We start from the raw sequence: 22,563 nt of genomic DNA, 5'->3' as shown, positions 1-22,563 counted from the left end.
GTGGTGTAGTGGTTAAGAGCGGTGGACTCGTAATCTGGTGAGCCGGGTTCGCTCCTCCACATGCAGCTGCTGGGTGACCTTGGGCTAGTCACACTTCTCTGAAGTCTCTCAGCCCCACTCACCTCACAGAGTGTTTGTTGTGGGAGAGGAAGGGAAATGATATTGTTAGCCACTTTGAGACTCCTTTGGGTAGTGATAAAGCGGGATATCAAATCCAAACTCTTCTACCTGAACTCGCATGTGCACAGCCAGCACTCATGTATGTTCATATACACAGTGCTGAGAGGTTTGGGATCTTTCATTCACCATGCTGGCTGGAGCTGATGGGAGGCACAGAGACTCAGATATCGAAGCTCATATTGAAATTAGCCAGACCTGCTACTCCTTCCACCTGTCACTTTGGTTTCTGGTTTTTGTCAGGCTGGTTTCAAACCTTATGAACCAGATGAGCTCCTCCTGACTGATAGGAGGCCGGAAGCCTTCACGGCGCATTTGGAAAACAGGGCATCAGCTTCTCTCATGATTGTTTCTGTCACATGCACAACACACTTCTGACAAACAGAGAAAAAAGCAAGACTCTGGCAGAGCTGTCACACTGCTCCTGTGTCCGTCTCTATTAAATACTGGGCGGTCAAGGAGATGAGTCCCTGTTAGATCTCATTTTCTTCAGCTGCTGGAAACAACCATTGGGTAACCATCCTTTTTGGAAAAAAGACACACAGTTCATTGTTATGTGTCCATCTTTACCAGTCTACTGTAAAATTCACGTCTGTAAACATGTCCTGTAAGCAAGCAATGCTGACAGACTCAGTATGGTGTCCCTCTAAAGCTTGCTTAGGCATTGGGAGGATGGGGGCATGAGATGACCCTCCATACTTCAGCGTATTGTCGCATCTGGAGGTACAAGATGAAGGTCTGCCCTTGGAAAGGAATGATGGAATCTGTTAATTTTTGTTTCCTCTTAGTTTCCCACTCTTAACTTCAGTTTGCCACCTATCAGCATCTGTTTGCTATGAAAATAATAATAATTCCTCGTGACAATTTGTTAGCAGTTCAGTTTATTTTTCTATGCATTTTCCCCAAATATAATGTCTTTTTGTATGCTATTTTTACAGATGTCTTTTTTAGCCATACTGTCCATGAATATAGACATTTTTGTAACCATTTTTGGGGGGTGGATAATTGCACCGTGAAATTTGGAGAAGTGCAAATTCCTGAGACCAGCCAAGCTTCAATTTGCAGGCTGCTTTGCAAAGTGTAAATTAGATAAAATTTAAAATTTGTAACCAACCAAATGCACCCCCATCCCTATTAATGATAAGGGGCCCTTATGAACACAACAGGGCATCCTCTTGCTACATATCCTTCTTCTACTTAGCATCCATTATTTTAAAATAATGCCTCTGCATTTTTGCCTGGCAAACTCTTGGAGGGATAGAAATGTAGGAAACCTTCTTATCAGACCATTGATACATGTAGCTCAGTATTGTCTACCAGTGCAGACTGGCTGGCAGCGGATCTCTAAGTGTAATTTGTTGAGAGCTGAGAACTGTTAGGTGCCCCTTAACAAATTACAATTCCAAGGATTCATTAAGGGGAAGCCAGGACTTTTAAAGTGAAACAAGTGTCCTTTAAATGTATGGATGTGGCCAAGGTTTCCCTTAGGGAAGGAGAGATGGAGGAATCAATCTATTTCCAGTCCATGCTTTATATCCAGTTCTACATAGAGTAGACCTATTAAAATTATTGCACCTGTTATTTGTGTCCATTGTTGTGGTCTGTTTTGTGTAGGAGTAACACTGAATACAACACTGTACCATTTCTGTGTGTGTGTGCATTCAAGTCCACTCTTTCCTGTTTCTGCATTAAACAGTGGATTCATTTTTTTAATGCATGAAAATTTGAATTTAAATATGTGTTTTATTATGCCTTCTGTCACAAAATACATCATGATATATGCATCAATGTCAATATATGCATTTCTAAACATAATTTATTCTAGGATACACATTTTGTAGACACTTGTTCTTGCTTCTTCTTTTTTTGAGAGAAGTGTGAAATTAAGGAGGTGCAGATCAGTTCAGTTCACACTAGAATAAACACACACACACCCTGAGCATTCCTAGAAGAGAGTGGAAACACTTTTTCAGCTGTAGCTGAAGATACCAGCGATGGAACCTGCAATCTTTTGCAGACAAAGCCATGTCTTTCCTCAAGGACAGAAGCACATGAGATGTTGCTTGTCGGAAAGGGAAAGCGTCAGCTCCGATGAGGAGGATAGGGTCCTGTAAGATGGTTCAGTTCAATCAGGCAAAAGGAAGAGCAGAATTATACAAATGCGCTTCCTGGCAGTGTCAAAATGTTCCCAGCCAGCTCCTGGGGTGAGCAACCCCTACCCACTGGCCACAGACTTTGAGGGGAACATTCATGGCACCCTGGGAGTTCACTGTCTTTAAGAAGAGAGGAAGGTGATTTGTGTATTGAATGGAGTTATATACCGTTCAGACAGACATTTAGGGCAGGAATGGGAAATACGATAGGTAGCACTAGATTTGGCCTCATCCCATTTCCCCTCGTGTATATCAGTTAGGCATCAGCAGCTTTGGCCTCCCCCAAATTGCTAATTTCCCCTGGGGGTATTTTTTGGGAGGAGAGGGTATCACCACTGGCGGAGGAACAGAGGTGCGGAGGGAGCGGACCGCCCCCTGGTACCACTATTCCGGTAGGGTGCCATCGTGGTGGCCCCTCTGACACACACCGTGCACCCCGCACACGCCAGGCATCACGCCTCCACAGGCGGCACGTCACTCCCCCAGAGCACGCATCAAGCCCTCACAGGCAGCGTACTATGCCCCTGGGATGTGCACCACGCCCCTGGGGGGTGCCAGCCCCACCCCACCTGCCCTCCGCCCCCAGTAGCGGAGCATGTAGCTTCACCACTGGGTATAACAAAGCACAGCCTACACTTGCAAACTTCCAGTTGCAAACCTCCCCCTTTAAGCTCTGCTGCTGTATAGCAATTGGGTGTGTGGGCTGGCGAGGATACCATTAGTGACAGTGGAAGGTGTTCAAAAGTTTAATTGCTATTGGAGGAGGGCGGTGCTACTTTGCTAGGAAAAGAGGTGCTGGAGCTCACCATGAACACCTCCTGCATTCTCTTAGAATGGCAATGACACCCACCTGAGAGGTGCTGGAACCAGGGGCACTAGCTTCTGGGGGCAGAGGCACTTTGCCCCCGTAGTTTTTAAGGAGGGTCTGAGCCCCCTCAATATCTAACGGCTCAGGATGTCATGATATCCTACGGCAGTGTGCAAGGGACAATGCTTTGGGACATCACACACTGAACATCGCAACATCACATGCGACGTCAGCTGCCTCAACTGTGGGTGCAAGCAGGCATCAATGGCTGGAACTGAGTTCTGGCTGAAAAGAAAGTCCTGGAGGAGGGCATTTTTGTGTGGAGGATCTCAGTGCCCAAGGAAGAGGGTGAGTCCTCTCCTCTCCAGCTGCGACCCTGCACCCCCAAATGCCTCCAGCACAGAAATAAGGATAGAACTATAGGAGCCAGTTTTAAGCCAATTGTAATGTTATGGGTATTTTGGAATGAGAATTGCAGTACACAGCAACATTTCCTACTCTTTCCCTCGTCAATTGCCACCCCTCTGAAAATCACCTGACCCCTGCCTGGCAGTTAGGCTTGCAGGAAGGTAGCTTTCTCCTGCCCCACTGGAAGGCTCCCTTCCCGCTCCAAATTGTCATGTGGGAGAATTATTTTCAGGAGTGAGGGAGACAAGGGGAGAAAGAGAGATAAGGAGCAAGAGAAGTTGGGGTGCGAGAAGTGGGGTGAAGAGAGAGCAGAAGAGAACATGGGGTGACAGAGAATGAAACAGGCTCCATCTAGTCCAACACGCTGTTCCCTCCATGGCCAAGCAGATGCTCATTGGAAGCCTGCAGTCAGGACCTGAGGGCAACATCATGCTCTTCCCTCCTGATTCCTAGCAACTGTGATTCAGAGGCGTACTGCCTCCAACTGTGGAGGAAGAACATAGCCATCATGGAGACTCGCCTTACCTGTCCTGGATTTGTCTCAGCTTTATAGCCATCTAGTGATGGTGGCCACCATTGCCTCTTGTAGGAGTGGGCTTGCCTATCCGAAGGTCGGCGGTTCGAACCCTGCAACAAATTGAGCTCCTGTTGCTCTGTCCAGCTCCTGCCAACCTAGCAGTTCGAAAGCACACCAGTGCAAATAGATAAATAGGTACCACTGTGGCAGGAAGGTAAACGGTGTTTCAATGCACTCTGGTTTGTGTCACGGTGTCCCATTGTGCCAGAAGCAGTTTAGTCATGGTGGCCACATGACCCAGAAAAGCTGTCTGTGGACAAACGCCGGCTCCCTTGGCCTGAAAGCGAGATGAGTTGCCCTTGACTGGACTTAACCATCCAGGGGTCCTTCATACCTTGTAGGAGTGAATTTCAATGTTTCACTATGTGCTGTCTACTTTTGGCTTCAGCCCCACCCACCACTTTTGGCTCTAGCCCTACCTAAGCTGATGCAAGATGTTACCCCTGAAGGGAACGCAGCCCTCAGCAGAAGGCAGGTTCTACAACCCTGCTGTTATCTGGGATTTTTGGCCAGCTCTGCTGACCACCCCAGACCTTGTTACAGTTGCTAAGCAATGCTGTGGATTTCCATCACCTTCAAAACACTCTCTCATTTGCACTTTTGATGTCAACAGGGACAGCTGCAGAAACTGCAACTATGCCAAATATGCCCCCATAATTAGCTGATGTTTGAAAGCAACGGTGAATTATTGTGCCACGTCTGAAAATACTGGTGGCAGAAACTGGCAAAGAGCAGAGCAGAATTATCACTTTTATAGGTTTTGTTGTTGTAATTCTCACCCTGCACCACGCATTTTGCATTTATGTGATTTTAACAGCAAGTTATGTTTATATTTGTATTTACATGAATCTTATTAGAGAAACGTCTTCCATTTCTGACATTGCCGCACTAAAGCTTTACAGCTTCCTCAGGTGTATTTTTATTATTATTATTACTTCCTTTTCATCCTAATGGGGAACATGTCCTACTTTCTTGTTGAGAAGATGAGATGCTTGCATTATGCATTCCCAATATGAAAAAAATAAAAATGAAGGCAGGTTCATGGTCGTCAAATGAAATGTATTCAGAGTAAGCTTCCTACCCTGAGGGAGTTGTGCTTAAAGAATTTGATTTCAGGGTAGGATTAAAACATGATGCAGTTTATGAGAAGAAGAACTCTTTAAAATAGTGCTAACACTTCCAGCTGGAGAATGAAACTACTAAGATAGGAACATAAGAAGTTGCCTTAATCTGAGTCAGACCCTTTGGTTTATCTAACTCCATATTGTCTACACTGACCGCTAACAACTCTCTGGGGTTTCAGGCTCAGCATAATTCCCAGCCCTACCAGGAGATGCTGAGAATTGAAACTGGAACCCACTGCAGGCAAAGCAGACGCTCAACCACTGAGCGATGGCCTTGGCCTGAAGCTGTTCTTCAGCAGCAGGACCACTTAGGGAGCCTTGCGTTTGAGGAGGGCTCAACATTTGGAAAGGTATCGAACTGAACAAAGCTATCAAAACATTCAGCAAAGTGTCATGTGATGACAACGCCAGCCACTTCAGTGTGCCATTGTCCAAACCTTGTGACACTGGCAGTCATAGCTCATTGCATACAGAAATTAAAATATTTGAACTGGCTGTAAGATATGGCCAAATAGTTGGTGTAGGGAAGTGCTTTTCAGACTTGGACCCCCATATGTTGTTGAATTGGCTAAATTGGTCGGGGATGATGGGAGTTGTAATCCAATGATATCTGAGGATCGAAGACTCAAGAACACTGGTGTGTGTTCATGTGTGTTTATCTGTGTATATCCTGGGGCTGCCAACTATTAGGATTCAGTTCCTTATCCTTTGCACTATTGATGTTCTGCTGCCACTACGACTGGCAGTCTAAGTTTATGCATCAGTGGTGTCACCTAGATGATAAAGTACATTAAATGTGTTTTCAAAGCACGTGGATTTCCCAAAAGGACCCTGGAAACTGCAGCTTACCCCTCACAGGACTATTAATTCCCAGCAACCTTAACAATCTACAGGTCCCGTCAGGGATGACCCAACCACGAGGTGGGCTGAAGCAGCCACCACAGGGGGAGCAGTGGCAGTGGCGATGGCTGTGGCTCTGGTGAGATCTCACAAGTCTCTGCTATTCCTTCACCTTCCCAGCGGCGGAACAAGCCAATCGGGCACCTAGGGCAGCGCACGTGCCCTGTGCCCGGGGGTGGGGCCAGCCGCCCACGGGGGCACTGTGGAGCCTCCGAGGAGTCTGCCTGCCTCCTCCCACTCAGCCACCCTACAGCTGAGGGGGAGGCAACAGATGGACAGTTTGGGCAGCGTGGAACATGCAAGCACTCTAGCCACCGCGTCACTCCCAGAAGAGATGCGTGGCTCTGGCGCACTGCAGGCCCCGCGGTGAGTGCCACCTGGCATTTTGTCACCCCCCTCAATGGGGACACCTGGGGCGAAGCGCCCCCACTGCACCCCCTTGCTATGCCCCTGCACCTTCCTCCCCTTGCACAACTTGTGTTCGTGGGGTGGGCGGGAGGGGTCTCTTCCTTTTCTGCGCCAGGCTTTGCAAATCTGAAGACCATACATGCTTCCTCCAGGAATGTAACATTACAAAGGTGCTGTGCCTTTTAGCACCCCCTATAATCCCAGGGTGTTTTTAAGTTTCTCCATAGCTCCCCAGGTTGCCTCTAACTTGCTCTGCATCGTGCCCTTCATTATACGCCTAGCAATTCCTGCCACTCAGTTTTGCCCTGCAGCGGTCTTTGCTATTCTGTGTTGTGGGCATCCACATGAGTTGGCCGATGTATCTGTCTTGCCCTGGAGCAACCCCTGACTTTCCCTTCTCTGGCTGCTGTTCTCTCTTTCTCTCTCTCTGCTGCTTTCTCAAACTGTTGCTTAAAAAAAATCATGTGAAGGTTTCTGTAGGTTATTCTTCTAGAAGGTGGACTGGTGCCTGGGGGTGTTTTGGAAAAAGCAAAAGGGCAAACCTAGTTATTTTGTGCTGCTGCAGTCAGTCATGTATTTTTTTTATATAAAAAAACCAGCAATCATCAGGATTATTAATTTTGCAGCTTTATATTTCTGTTGCCTCCATCATACTGGTGCGAATCAGGAATAGGCAGCTAAACATAAACAGCGTTGGACACAGGTATGAGTAGAATCAGGATCTGACTATGATGGATGAAGAATTAAGGTTGGGCAGCACAATGGATGTGTAATTTTGGGAAAGTCATTGGTGGTCATTGTCCAGGGCAGGAGATTTTAATTTAGAGATGGGCTAGAATTTCTTGGAGAAGAATTTCTGGTTGTTGTTGTTGTTGTTTTTTGTTTTTATAAAAATAAAAATCTGGCTCTTTCCAAATCATAGAATGATTTCAACATCCCCTGGAGAATATTTTGTCAAATGCCTGCCAACTTCCTGCCCTTGAATAAAGTGGTGCAGCTGTAGAATCAGTTTTAATTATGGCTTTAATATAATTTTTATATTGTTGGAGGAAACAATGTGCTCTTCCTTCATCCATTGGTAAATAGCTTTATTCAGTATCTATTAACTGAGATGAAATTTATCAGAATAGAATTTTCTGAGAATTTCTTTCTTTGGCCCTCCTTAACCTGCTGGAGCACTCTGTGCTCCCTCTCCAGAGAATTTTGGGTGAAATCCTAGCACAATTTCATTACCGACAAACTAAATGGAGAATTTTGAGGAGGTCATTTTCACACAGCCCAAGCACAGTCCAAGAGAGAGTGTATTTACATTACTGAAGCACTGCACCAAAAGCATCTTAATGCAAAACCATTCCTCCGCTGCCCAAGTGTTTTATCAGTAAATAATAATAATAATAATAATAATTAATAATTAATACCATCTGGCTGAGTTGCTGTTTTGCTAGAAAAAGAGGTGTTCACCATGAACACCTCCCTTGTTCTCTTATAATGGGAATGGTGCTCACCTGAGAGGTGCCGGAACTGAGTTCTGGTGAGTTTCGAACATCTTTCAATAACAGTAGTGAATGTGCCCAAAGGGGCATAGCTCCATGGTAGAGGAACGTTTTTGCATGCAGAAGGTCCCAAGTTCATGCTCTAGCATCTTCTCCAGTAAGGGCTGGGAAAGAGAGACTCCCTGCTGGAATTCCTAGAAAGCTGCTGCCAGTCAGTGTAGACCATATTGATCCAGATGAACCAAATATCTGATTCAGCATAAGACAACTTTCAGTGTTCCTACATACTACTTATGCTCTGATTTCAGGATTAGTTTTAGAAGTCCTCATATTTAAACTGTAATTTAGGAAGAGTGTGGTACAGGAAAGAGCAAATAAGATAAAGAGATCAGGAGTGGTGAAATTTGCATCACAGCATCATTGCATGTTGCATTGCAACACTAGAAAAGGTACTATGATGCATATATGGTGGAATTGTTTAAACATCAAGCAATTTTGGGAAACAATATATAACAAAATGGGGAAAAAAATGTTCAGATATTCATTTAGGAAAACACCAGAATGTTTTCTATTGAGAATAGTACCAGGAAGTCTAAAGGAAGAAGACAAGACATTATATTTATACGCAACAGTAGCCGCAAGGCTATTGATTGCGAAAAATTGGAAAAGTGGTATTGTACCGACAAAAATAGAGTGGCTTGTCAAATTATTGGAGTATTACAATATATCCAAAACAATGGGAGAAATTGGAAGGATCTCAAAAGAGAAGATAGACAGGGACTGGAATGTGTTTAAAAGATACTTGCAGATTAATGCTGAATTATTTTAATAAATAAAATAAAATAAAAAAGTAGTGGTAAAAATTAGGCCATAGGAAATAAACACAGCCTTCCAGACCTCTCTTTTTAGCACTTGTGACTCTTCCCAGGCAACAGCTCCCCTGCACATCTTGTCGCCAGGCAACACCACTCTCTGGACCTGCACCAGAAAATCCAGGACATCTTGCTTTTTCCTGTGAGAGCATGGTGGCCATTTTGGGCATCTTGCTTACACAATTTCAGACTGAGCTCTCTCTCTCCCCCCCCCCCAAGTGCTTTCTTCAGGTCTGTGATCTTCTGCTGCACCCCAAAACACATGTTTTTTGGGTGAAAAAGTGCCTGAAAGGGTGCTTTTTCTGGGTCCACAATCTTGTGCAGGACACGTAACCCATGCGAGATTTAGGACCCAGAAGATGGTGTCCTGATTTGGGGCTGCATTGTATTGGAGGGTACATTGTCTCTGTCTCACTGGAATGTGTCCTTCAACTCTGACAAAGCTTCTTTCTTGAGTTGATGGGGGATAGAGAAGGTTGTATTGTTGTGCATCAAAACCAGCTTTCTGTACAAAGGTAGAACTCACTTTTGTTGTTCTGCCCCCTTTTTCCCTCTGGCCCTGTGAGCCCTGGAAGGTTTCCCAGCCAGAAATGAGGCTCTGGACAATTGGGGGGGGGGGTCTATCAGGAGTGAACATGGACCACTGGTACCAAACTGTATGGGAAACTGCCCTGATAGAAAATCTAACCAACAAATTGATGGTGATACAGGGAAAAGCACAGGAGGGCACCTTTGTCCTGGTGTGGCTCCCCTTTATTATATATGCAAGCCAGCGAATGGTGGAGACCGCCTCCCCAGCCTGACCCTTCCAGAGAAGAAGAAGACAGTTCAGAATTACAACAAGGGGTTGAGGGGGATTACAGCTCAGAGGCAGATGATGGGGAAAGCTGGGAAATAATGGGAGAGGAGCAAGAAGAAGAACCAGAGGGGAGACAGCCGACGGACACAGTGTGTCAGGGCTGGGTCAGAACGCACAGAGTCCCCTGACATTGAAGAGAGAGTTGGGCAAGGACAAGAAGCAGCAGAGGAATGTGTGTTTGGAGAGGAGGGGGGGGGAGCAGGGCCCAGCAGTGAAGTGTTAGAGTCTGTAAACGCAGGGAACCATGAAGAAGTGGCATGTGAGCTGGCAGCCTCCCAGGCACTTGCAAGGGTTAAGCTCCGAATTGGAAGAGGGAGGGAGATTTACATCAGCTCACGCAAGACAGGAGGAAAAAAGGCAGGACCAAAGGAGGGTTGTAAAGTTCCCGTACTTTAGGTGCTGGAAGAGGGGGCAAAGATCATTGGCGGTATCTGAATCAATGGACTCAGACTAATGGTGATTAGCTTGTGGTGCCGTTTGCAAATAGTTGTAAATAAAGATTATAAAAACACTGACGGGGGTGAAGTGGTGATTACAGTGAAGAGAGAACGTATCTCCCTGACACAGTGTCTTTAGAAAGCATTCCAGAACCCCCCCTACCAGAACCCAGCAGACATTGAAAGTAGGAGAGCAAAGAGCTCAAAGGCAGAGGGCAGTTCTCAGCACCTGTAGTAATGACACATGTGTGGCGATCACACAGGGTCCCCAGACGTTTCACCATCTATTGATCCCTGCGCCACCACTTTATTTCTCGCTGTCACCACACAGGCCCTACCTGGTACAAAACTGAGTCCAGTCAGGGTTAAATTGAAACATAAACTTCTGTTTATTTATTGCAGTTTAACAAGCGTGTGGTTTCATAAACGGTATCGGTCAATTACAACCATGGGGTGCCTATCCAGACCTATAACTTCCGCTACCTGCTCTCACTCACTAAACCACCTCTCAGATATTTACTTGTCTTCTTAGCTCCTAACTGTTCCTGACTCAACTTATTTCACTACACTAACTCAGCCTTCCCACAAACTCTATCCCAATTCACTCCCACTCCAACCAACCACCCAACTCCCAACGAACTCCTCCCTTTGCCCCTCCCAGAGCTGGTTTAATAGTCCCTCTGACTCCACCCCCCTGGGTTCTGATTGGGTAACCTGTTTAACTATTTCACCTCCAGCAGTCTCATATGTTAACGTCATATCGTGAAGGGAGAGAGGGAGGGGGTGGAAACTCACTCGGGGCAATACCATTATTCTAAGAGGCTGCATTTCCAAGCCTCCCTCTGTCAATATTGAATAAAAAGCAGTCGGGGGTTGGGCTTGATGGCCCTTGTGGTCTCTTCCAACTCTATGATTCTATGACTTTTCCTTGTCTTATCTGTTCCTGGCAACCTGTCATGGGGGTTGAATCCTCTGCCCCCTGACACCCAGCAGCGTACAAATTGATATGGTTAATCTTATCCAGCAACACACACACCTTCACACAGAGAGACAAAGCACACTGCAAGCAACTGCAGCCAACCACACCCTGGGCCATCTAGTCTCCCACTCGACCAGCAAAAATAAAATACCTGCTTGAAGCATTCAATATTCTCTGGGCACCAGGCGCATTTTGCACCTGGCTATGGGCCACTTATGAGTTTGACCAAACTGCAGGAGGCAGTGGAAGACAGGAGTGCCTGGCGTGCTCTGGTCCGTGGGGTCACGAAGAGTTGGACACGACTAAACAACAACAACAATGGGCCACTTGCGACCAAGTGAAGATGCTCGGGCACCAGGATGGCGCCTGATGTCTCCACCATCTGGAGGCGCATGCCTGGGGATCCTTGGACCTTGACTGTTTTCACAAACTAGCAGCACCTCCTGTAGAATTCTATTCATTACATTTTATTTGCACAATCAAAGAAGTAAAAAGTCGTATTGAAAAATATGCCTTTCCAACCATCTGGCCCCTAAATGGCAAGGAGGCATTCTGTTTTGGCCACTGTAACCCTGGTTTAAGGAGCCATTTGGAGCCTAGCTTTTATATCTGAATTTCCAACACAGCCTGCTTACGTGGCGCTGACACAAAAGTTTTGCTCAGATGCTATATACTGTTATATTGCCAATAATAGTAATGTATCGCTTGGAATATGACTGACTTGTTTGAAGGATTCTATGACTTGAAAACAAAGACTCTGTATGTGATAATAATAATAATAATAATAATAATAATAATAATAATAATAATAATTTATATCCCTCCCTCCCCAGCCAAAGCCATGCTCAGAGCGGCTAACAACAATAATGTACCACTGTTACCCAATAAAATCTTTGAATAAAAACTTTGTTGTTGTTGCTTACTCTTGGAATAAAGGGATAGAGGAACACCCTCTCATTCATTTCCCCCTCTCTACCATAATGGGGAATAGAATCCTGATTATGCCTATCCACTCTTTAAATGAGAGTCATTAAAGGTCATAGCAGCAGTGATTTATTTTTTAAAAGGAAAAAGGTGCCGGTACTTTTTTAAATTTATTTTTGCCGTTTGGAAAGTGACAGTGAAATCAGAGAATTGCAGAGTTGGAAGGGATCCTGAGGATCATCTAGTTCAACCCTCTGCAATGCTGGAAAAAGCACTTGTCGCATACAGGGATTGAACTTGCAACCTTGGCATTATCAGCACAATGCTCTAACCCACTAAACTATGAAGTTGTTACAGTAAGTGCTACACTATTAACATTTAGGGGAGAGTGTCAGTACTGCATACACTTGAGTAGCCCTAGAAAAAAAGCGCTGCATAGCACCTCCCTGGTTCTGTTATATTCAGTCGATACATATTTGTGGGGAATATGAGTGTGTCTGTCCATTTTTCCCCACAGCCAATTTTTTTTAAGGGGAGGAGGGTGATATCTAGGCAAACTGATGCTTCCATCAGAGTTCTGTGCTGCCCAGTTTGAAGAGCAATCTGTCGAACCGCCCTGCCTCGGGCTATAGAACTAACATTCTGAATACTGCTTAGTGCCATTCCACTTGGCTCTATGTTTACCTTGGGCCTCTTTTCAGCTTTATACAATTTTAATTAATCCTTTATGATCTGCAGCAAGAGATCTGCCAGACAGAAGCACAGAACTCTCGCTGTCAGCTTCTGACTGTGGCTGTTTTCGGCTAAACAGTCTGTCTGTTCTGATGTACAAAGAGGTTCTTCATCCACAATAATGTTACACTCGTCTAATTAAAATTATGCAGCAGTATGTGGTTGGCTCCTTTTAAAAACAAGGCTGGGTTATGAAACTGGCCAACTCCTCCATGCCTGCTACTTAGGGAGCAAATTGCTTGCTTATGTATATAATAATTCCATTGATGCCAAAGCACAGAAGTGGTTCCTGGCCTTGCATACAAAAATAAAATAAAATAAAATAAATCATTGCATTCCAGGGAAGCTCTAAAAAGCAATGGGTTGTTTTTTTCCCTTCTGGGAATGGCATAACTTCTATTTCAAAGTGGAATGGGCATATTTTATTCTTCTCCTTTTTAGAAGATGAGATATTCTTCAGGGGGGAGGGATAAATCAATGTAGAAAAGTTGGAAATGGCATCTTAGAGCAACAAAATGATTGGATATGTCACCACCACCAATTTCTTTTCCAAATGTTGAAGGCAATGGGTGTGTTTTTTTCCAGCTTGAAGAACTGACATTTTAGAATGAAATTTTTTCTTTTATATTATGCTGAGATCAGAAAAGAAAATTGAAAAATTTAGCATTTGCTCTCACTCATACAAAACCAGCATGTCCCCATGTGGCATCAACTACATGTTTTTAACACTGATCATGAACTTTAAGGCCAGGTTACTTTTAGATTCCAATGTATGTTGCTAGAATTTTGTTTGAACTTCTCAGCAGGTATCTTTCTCCAGTCCTAATTACTCAAAGGATGTCTTATTCTCTGTGTGTAGGTGTATTTTTAAAGAGTTCTATCGCTTACATTCCTGTACTGCATTAATACACCAGGATGGCTCATGAAAGATGGATGTTTCCAACCCAGCATGCTGCAAGCCAAGGTTATAGATCTTGCACTTGAAACACACACACACACACACACACACACACACACACACACTTTTTTTTTTGCTCCTTGGAGCTTTTATTTTATTTATTTTGAATTATTTCTAGGTCACCTTTCCAGACAAACCTTCACCAAGGTGTTGTCAAAAAAAAATAATGTTAAAAAATGGAAATCAGCAGTCCCTCCACTTCCACCTTAGTTGGCACAGTAAGGTAAAGGGACGCCTGACCATTAGGTCCAGTCATGGCCGACTCTGGGGTTGCAGCGCTCATCTTGCTTTATTGGCCAAGGGAGCTGGCGTACAGCTTCTGGGTCATTTGGCCAGCATGACTAAGCCGCTTCTGGCCAACCAGAAGCGGTACCTATTTATCTACTTGCACTTTGATGTGCTTTTGAACTGTTAGGTTGGCAGGAGCAGGGACTGAGCAACAGGAGCTCACCCCGTTGCGGGGATTTGAATTGCCAACCTTCTTATCGGCAAGTCCTAGACTCTGTGTATCGTTCCAATTTTAGTATATGTGCTGCCGAAGCGAGCACCTAGACTCTGTGGTTTAACCCACAGAGCCACCCGCATCCCCAGTTGGTACAGTACAAAAGCTGAAATTATTAGATCCTCCCAGGAATAGGAGACAATAAACCATACTCAGCCTTTTTCATAGCAGTAGTATCCACAGTCCATCCCAGGTGTGGGGAACTTTAGTCCTTTGATGGCTGCCAAACTACAAGTCCCATCATCCTTGACTCTTGGCCATGCCAGTGGGTCAAAAGTTTCCCACACTTAATCTAGCCCTCAAAAGAATGGGCCTTAGGAACTATTTCATAAGGTAACCATGTATTTTTCATATGGTTAGCCATTTGTATGGTAGCTTGTTTTCCCTCCACAGAAACACAATGTGATTGACTTAGGAACAAAGTTAATTGAAATGATGTTTACCTCCGATGCAGCCAATCTGTAACAACAAAAATCACATGGAACCTTAGCCTATGGAGTTCGGAACACCATAAACTCTCTTCTGTAAAAGGCGTACTGAAGGAGGGAGAACATGGCCCATTTTAGGCAGACTTGTTCTGAAGAGCCATGATTGAGCATTATGGGCTGTATCCAGTGTTGCACTAAGTTAGTCACTTAGCTGTATGCTTGTTCTGCTGGCGAAACATTTTGCAGTAGTGGGAAGTTGTTGAACAAGAGAATGTGTAAGCATCTTGCTGGTATGCTTAATAGAGTTGCATAATAGAGTTTGTGTTGTATTCCTCTATTACAGGGACGTCCAAGAGAGTGCAATCTACTCACACTATAAATAAACTGGCATAAATTGGATTGACCAAAGTTGTTGAGCTTTTTGGGGGAGAGGAATGACCAGAATTGTTGACTTGGGGGGGGGGGAGAATCAGCAAAGTTACTGAGCTTTTTTTGGTCCAGGGCCATCAATCAGGAACCTGCAATCGGCCATGATCAACCACTGACACCCAGCAATCAACCGGTGGATCATGATCGACCAGTTGGACATCCCTGCTCCATTACATTACATTATAACTCATCCACTAGCACAAGAGCAGATACAGCCCAATATAGAGAATGTCTTATTCAACAAGGACAGGAACTGGGACACAAAGATATAGACAAATTCAGAATAACCATAAGGGCAGCCATCAGAGTTTGGCATCACCAGCCTTCATGTTTCTTTACTACTGCTCCTCTCTCTTCTCATCATTCCTACCCACTACTCAAAGCCGGCAGGTGGTGATGGCAAGGGAGTAGAAGCAGCAGCTCCCTGCCCTCTTCTTCTGTCAGTGATGGGTACTCGACTCAGAAAGAGAGTAGACCCTTCCTAGGAAAAGGGAGTGCATAAGAGGCCACTTGTCCAATGACAACCCAAAATCTGGAGCTGAAACTGGAACTGTTAACTCCAGTTATAATTCCACACATAAGTAAACTGAAAACTCTTTGTGCCACACATTCACAACTTATTAATACGGTGATGCTCATTTCCCAGATTTGCCTCACTCTTGGCAGCACTGAATCTTCTATCTTGGCAGCAATAAATTAGCTCTTTTGATTGTGTGATTTGGCCTTCGTCGCGAATGAAGAGCATGTTCCAAGGACTCGATTCACTGATTCAAAAACACGAAATGTTCTGCAAGGAGCTGCCGTGTCATGACACAAAGTGGACTACTAAGCCAACATGGTGTAGTAAATTGAACTTATTGAAAATTACATTTATATCCCACCTTACACCCAAGGAGCAGAAAGCAGCATACATTGTTGGTTCCCTACCACCACAATTTTATCCTCACAGCCAACCACACCATGAGGTAAAGAGGGTTGAAGAGTGAGTGCAGGAAGGTCACGTGACTTCATGGCTACGTGGTGATTTGGATTTGGGTTTCCTCAGTCCTAATCCAACACTCTAACTACTACACTGGCTCTTTAGACATGGGACAATGAAACAGAAGCAGATACTAATGTACCCAGAAAGAGAAACCAGATAATTACATTGCCCTAAAAGTTGGATAATATCCAGCTTTTTCAAGGAGAGGAGGCAGAAATGTGATGGTGATGATTTGAGGCAGAAAGATATGCAGTTTCCACTCCCTGACCACCAGGACTGCCTTGACCTGAACTTACCTTGAGAAGCATCTGATGAAAGCCATTTAAGTTTCATTCCTAAAGTTAAACAAGATTTTATAGGATTCTCACGGAAAGCATTCTAAATTCCCTAGTGCAATGATAAGATCCAAGTTCAGTAGATAAATAAAACATGATTGTCAGGTCAACAAGTATTTGGAAGCTGAGAACTGGATTACAGTAACCACACGATCCTTCACTGAGCCCACAATTCTAGTTCAACCTTGTCTGCATATTGCCAGAATAAATTTAAACAAGGTAATAAGCAAGGGATTTATCAGACCTTCTACTTTGCTCCTGGGCAAACACGAGGCTGTTTAAAAATTGATTTCTTCTGTGTGTGCTTTCCTGTCTCTCCTTTTGATTTTATCTAGTCCTTGATCATGCAGAATAGAGTTTGATGTCTTAGTGAAATGGCTGTGGGTTTTAGGCTTGACTCTGCCTAATGCCAGAGTGGGGCTGGTTCTGCTCCTAAGCTACAAGGAGCTGTGAGCACAAGATTCCATTTTCTTAAAGCAGAAAATCCCATTTTCTGCAACTGATGAACCCAAATGTCCATGTTTCCTACATTTTTATGCTTTATTGATTTCAAACATGCACTTTTTCAAAGAGCCCCCCCCCCAGTTTTTGTCAGAAACAAGGGGCAAGACGTGGCAGCAGGGTTGGTGATGGTGCAGAAAAAGGTGGCACTCCTGCTGGCAGCTTCAAACCAAGTGTCCTAATCCAGTCCATGGGACCTTTCCACAAATTATGCCCACCTACTATCCTTTATATATATATGTATATAAATTTCTGTTTTACAGTTTCAAATAAACATTTTACATACTTAAGATATCAATGACTTCCCTTCTTCTCTTTCTATGGTTCATTTTGCATATCCTATATCCCTGCATATTTTACAAAAATTATACCAATCAGTTTTCCATTATTACATCCATCAAAACATATTTACATTGTTGAATTTATCTTAATGCTGCCAGTGTTTTCAGCCGTACACAATTATTTTCCATATAGTCAATAAACGTTTTCCAATCTTCTTTTAATGTATGTTCTTCTTGTTCCCTTATTCTGCATGTTAAGTCTGCAAGTTGTGCATATTCTGTCAACTTAAGTTGCCATTCTTCTTTGGTTGGGACCTTGCTCATTTTTCATTTTTGGGCTAGCAAAACATGGCCTGCAGTTGTTAAATACATAAATAACCTTTCCTGACACCTGGGAATTCCAGTCTGGATTATCCCCAACAGAAATAACTCTGGGGTTTTTTGGAAAGTAATTTTATACATTTTTTCCCATTTCATTATAAATAATTTCCCAATACTTTTAAACCCTTTTACATGTCCATGCCCACCTACTATCCTATGTGATGTCGGTTGTTGGGCAGGAGAAGTTGTGGCCACAAAGGCACCAGCTGATGTAAAACACTGTGATGGGGATGAACTAACACCAGTACACAACTCTAGGACTCAAAAATGAGTACAGACTGCCCGTATCATACCCTACAACATTCCTCAGATGACAATAGGGACATTTCTCCCTCCCTCACAACTGACCCTCTACCATCCCCAGAAAATCCCTTAATCTCAATGTTATTTTATACTTTGGTAATTTTACAAAAAGAAAAACACCCCAATAAATAAATTCTAGAAAGGGGCAAGATTAGACATGGATGCAGAAAGCATTAAAAGAAGAAGTAAAGACTCCTTGCGCTCCACTCCCCCTTTCTTCCCACCCAGGGCAGCCCTGCCCTCTGCCTGCACCTCAGACAGTGGCGTAGCGTGGGGGGTGCAGGGGGGGCCGGCTGCACCGGGCGCAACATCTGGGGGGGCGCTCGCACTCGAGTGCTAAAATCCATGGGTTAGGGGGTGCAAATTACTTGCCTTGCCCCGGGTGCTGACAACCCACGCTACGCCACTGACCTCAGAGCCTGTGTGTCATGCAAGGTTGGGCCTCCTTGCTTGCTCTCCAGCAGCCACGGACATAGGAAGGGGGGGCGGTAGGGCGTTGTGCCTCGGGTACCCTCACCGAGGGGTGTAACATTTGGTGTGCCATCCGCCTGCGACTCCCAAGCCTACCCTGAGCTGTCGAGGTAAGTGGTTCAGCATCTGCAGGTTGAATCATCAGCATCTCCAGATAGGTTGGTGATGGTCCTCTTCCTCAAAACTTGGAAGAGCCACTGCCAATCAGTGTCGGCAATACTAAGCTAACTGCTGTGACTCTCTACAAGGAAGATCCCTATGTTCCCCAATGGAATCCAGATGTTTGTGACTCTTTTGTAGTGGCAATCAGCTTCTGGCCTTCAGAGTGCTATCATGACCATTCAGACTACTAGATTCCTGAGTCGTTTCCAGTTCTATGGAAGCTAGACATCAGCTCGCTTCCCACCTCATAGAGACCTAGTCTTCAATATAGTAACAAAGCACCAGAATGTCACAGTCGGATATGCACCAAGATGTGGGACATAGTGATGTAATGTGTCCATTAGAGCTTTTCCAAACACCTGGACTTTTTTGGGGGGGGGTTAATCTAAATTAAATCAAATCTGCATGTTGAATTGGAGACTGCCTACCCCACCATGTGGAAAACAGCAAGGCTCTGACTACTGGAAATTCTGAGGTTGCCTTCCAATGCTCAAGAAAAGTATGAAGGCATTTGATTTGATCACATCCTTCTGCTGATGATCCTGAGCTTTTATCTCTGGTTATCTTGCTCAGCTAATATTGCCTACTAGCTGCAAAGCATGGGGGAAAGATTGTGGGAACTGGTCTTAGACACTGACAGAATTCACTGTTCAGCTCATGCAGCTTCGGTTCCAGTAATGCTTGAGATGGTCATGAATTTTTATCTTTGCTGAAGTCTCCAGCCACCAGGTGAAAAGACCAAGATTTATGAGGCCAAAACTCTGCCAGATGTCTTTTCCTCTTTACTTGCAAAAGGTTCAATTAGGTAATTAAGTGCTTGATGCACAATGCAAAGAGGGAGGGGCTCTGCTGACTGTACAGGTTTCTCTTCCCGAGAAAACACAAGGTACCATTTGCCACATTAGATCAGAACACTGATCCATCAAGTCCTCCCATTTGCTCCTGGAAGATGCCCCATGCCAATCTGGCCAGACTCCAGTCTAACTAATTACATTCTGTCCAATATGTGTGCTGTTTCAGATCAATTGGGCTGGGGGAGTAAACTCACATTCATTCAACAGAACAACAAAATTCAAGCTAGGAACATCAGAAGCTGGTTGTCTTACACCAAGTCAGACTATCGGTACATCTGGTTTTAACCTTTAAAGCCCTATACGGCCTAGGACCCTCGTACCTACGGGACCGCCTCTCCTGGTATGCCCCACAGAGAAACTTACGGTCTTCAAATAAAAACATCTTGAAGGTCCCAGGCCACAGAGAAGTTAGGCTGGCCTCAACTAGAGCCAGGGCTTTTTCGGCTGTGGCTCCAACCTGGTGGAACTCTCTGTCACAAGAGACTAGGGCCCTGCGGGACTTGACATCTTTCCGCAGGGCCTGCAAGACAGAGCTGTTCCACCAGGCCTTTGGCCAGGGCACAGCCTGACTCCCTCCCTCGGCAATCTTCGTGGAGCTCTGGCACAATGGTTGCCAGTGGCTTGATTTGAATCAATTTTATAATGAATGATTTTAGAGTGTTGTTTGTGCTGTACCTTTGTACTGTTTTAATGCTGTTAGCCGCCCTGAGCCCGGCTTCGGCTGGGGAGGGCGGGATATAAATAAAAATTATTATTATTATTATTATTATTATTATTATTATTATTATTATTATTATCTAGCAAACTAGTGTCCACATGGTCTGGGAGCAGATTTCCAATGTTTCAGGCAGGAATCTTCCCAAGCCCTACCTGGAGATACCAGGCATCTTCTGCATTCAAAGATGGGTGCTCTACCACTGACTTTACCCCAGCTTTATTATATTTTTTTTAAAAAAAAATTTTAAAAATTTTTTTCTTTTCTCATAACAAATATCCAATATCATTACAAAACATTCATTTTCCAATTTCCCCCCTCCCTTAGCTTCCATTTCTGGTTTATTACATCAAATGATACATGCTGCTGTTTATATATAATACTTTATTATCATACTGTTATACTTCTTGTTCTCCATAAATAAAATTGTAAATCTTTATTTAAATCCTGCCAACAGGTCCATTGTTTGTTTGTTTTTGTTGTTTCTGCAAATATATTGTAAAGGGTTCCCATGCTTTTTCAAAATCACTATTGTCCTTTTCACGCAGTTTGTCCGTTAACTTTGCTAACTCTGCATAGTTTGACAACTTTTCTTGTCATTGTTCTTTTGATGGTACTTCTCCAGTCTTCCAGTTCTGTGCTATTAAAATTCTTGCCGCTGTTGTAGCATAATAATAATAATAATATCCCCACCAAGGCAGCTGTTCCATTCTGCCAGGGCCAGCCCTGTGTGTAACTGGATCTCCTTTTATAGCACCTTTAACTTGAGGTTAAGTTGATTGGGAAGGGCCATAAGTCAGCACTGGTCTCCAGGTAGGACTGGAAGAGACATCTGCCTGAAACTCTGGGGAGCTGCTGCCAGTCAGTGTAGACAATACTGCACTAGATGGACCCAAGATGTGACTCAGTATGAGGCAGCTCCCTATGTTCCTACAGGCACTTGCTTGGCAGTACACCTCATTGAACTCAGTGGGATTAAATTCCAAGTAAACATGTATGCAAGGGACACGGGTGGGCGCTGTGGGTAAAACCTCAGTGCCTAGGGCTTGCCGATCGCACGGTCGCCGGTTCGAATCCCCGTGGCGGGGTGAGCTCCCATCTTCTGCCCACCTAGCAGTTCGAAAGCACCCCTAAGTGCAAGTAGATAAATAGGTACTGCTTTATTTTATAGCGGGAAGGTAAACGGCATTTCCGTGTGCTGTGCTGGTGCTGGCTCACCAGAGCAGCTTCGTCACGCTGGCCATGTGACCCGGAAGTGTCTCCGGACAGCGCTAGCCCCTGGCCTCTTAAGTGAGATGCACGCACAACCCTAGAGTCTGGCAAGACTGGCCCGTACGGGCAGGGATACCTTTACCTTTATTATTTATACCCCGCCCATCTGGCTGGGCCTCCCCAGCCACTCTGGGCGGCTTCCATAAAAACCAGAAATACAGTAAAATATCACACGTTAAAAACTTCCCTGAACAGGGCTGCCTTAAGATGTCTTCTGAATGTCAGGTAGTTGTTTATCGCTTTGACATCTGCTGGAAGGGCGTTCCACAGGGCGGGCGCCACTACCGAGAAGGCCCTCTGCCTGGTTCCCTGTAGCTTTGCTTCTCGCAATGAGGGAACCGCCAGAAGGCCCTCGGCGCTGGACCTCATGCATTTATTCATTCATTCATTCATTTTGCACTGCATCATCAGTCTTGGGATCTTTTTTTCTCTTTGGTCTCACATGCATTTTGTTTTACTTTGGTACCCAAGTATTTATATTATTTCATTTTGTTCATGTAAATATTTATAACCTCCTTTTCATCTAAAATGTCTAAGGTAGCCAACAAACCAAATTAAAAACAGGGTGGGGGAGATCAGATTTAAACACAGCATATGTTAAGTACACTCTATAAAACTAATTAGTACCAATAGTGATAAGAGCAAAAGAACTATTAGAGTTTGGTGCATCTAGAGCAGGCATAGGCAAACTCAGCCCTCCAAATTCTTTGGGACTACAACTCCCATCATCCCTGACCACTGGTCCTGTTAGCTAGGGATGATGGGAGTTGTAGTCCCAAAACATCTGGAGGGCTGAGTTTGCCTATGCCTGATCTAGAGATTCCTCTCAGATAAGGCTGCCTTGATGCAAGGAATAAAAACTGAGGTTAAAATTCTTTTTAGAGGTAGACCACAGGTTTAGTGTCACTGCAGAGAATGCAGCGTTTCCACCATTCACTACATCTCACGTGGCAGAAACACATGCCCAATAATCCACCTGGTGCCTTCTAGATGCATTGGACTAAAATACCCATCAATTGCCAGCCAGTGGAGGAACTTGCCTTATTCCAAGTCAGGCACAAGGTATAGCACAGTATAGTCTGCACTGACCAGGCAGCATCTCTCCAGAATTATAGACAGGACTCTCTCCAAGCCCTAC

The 22,563-nt window shown here is 44.5% G+C and overlaps 1 long non-coding RNA gene across 1 annotated transcript; it reads right to left on the bottom strand.

Annotated features, from left to right (window-relative positions):
• Positions 1-280: 280 nt before the first annotated feature.
• Positions 281-3,293, bottom strand: LOC309358269. Its single transcript, XR_014163387.1, has 2 exons — positions 3,181-3,293; positions 281-915 (listed from the first exon to the last, which is right to left on the bottom strand). It is a non-coding gene; the product is annotated as an uncharacterized lncRNA (long non-coding RNA).
• Between the last annotated feature and the right edge of the window lie 19,270 nt (positions 3,294-22,563).

This window comes from Podarcis melisellensis (genome assembly GCF_964234715.1).
Source record: "Podarcis melisellensis genome assembly, chromosome: 15".
Taxonomy (NCBI): Eukaryota; Metazoa; Chordata; class Lepidosauria; order Squamata; family Lacertidae; genus Podarcis; species Podarcis melisellensis.
The sequence above is the reverse complement of the archived record's forward strand: the minus strand, read 5'-3'. Positions and strand labels throughout refer to the sequence as shown.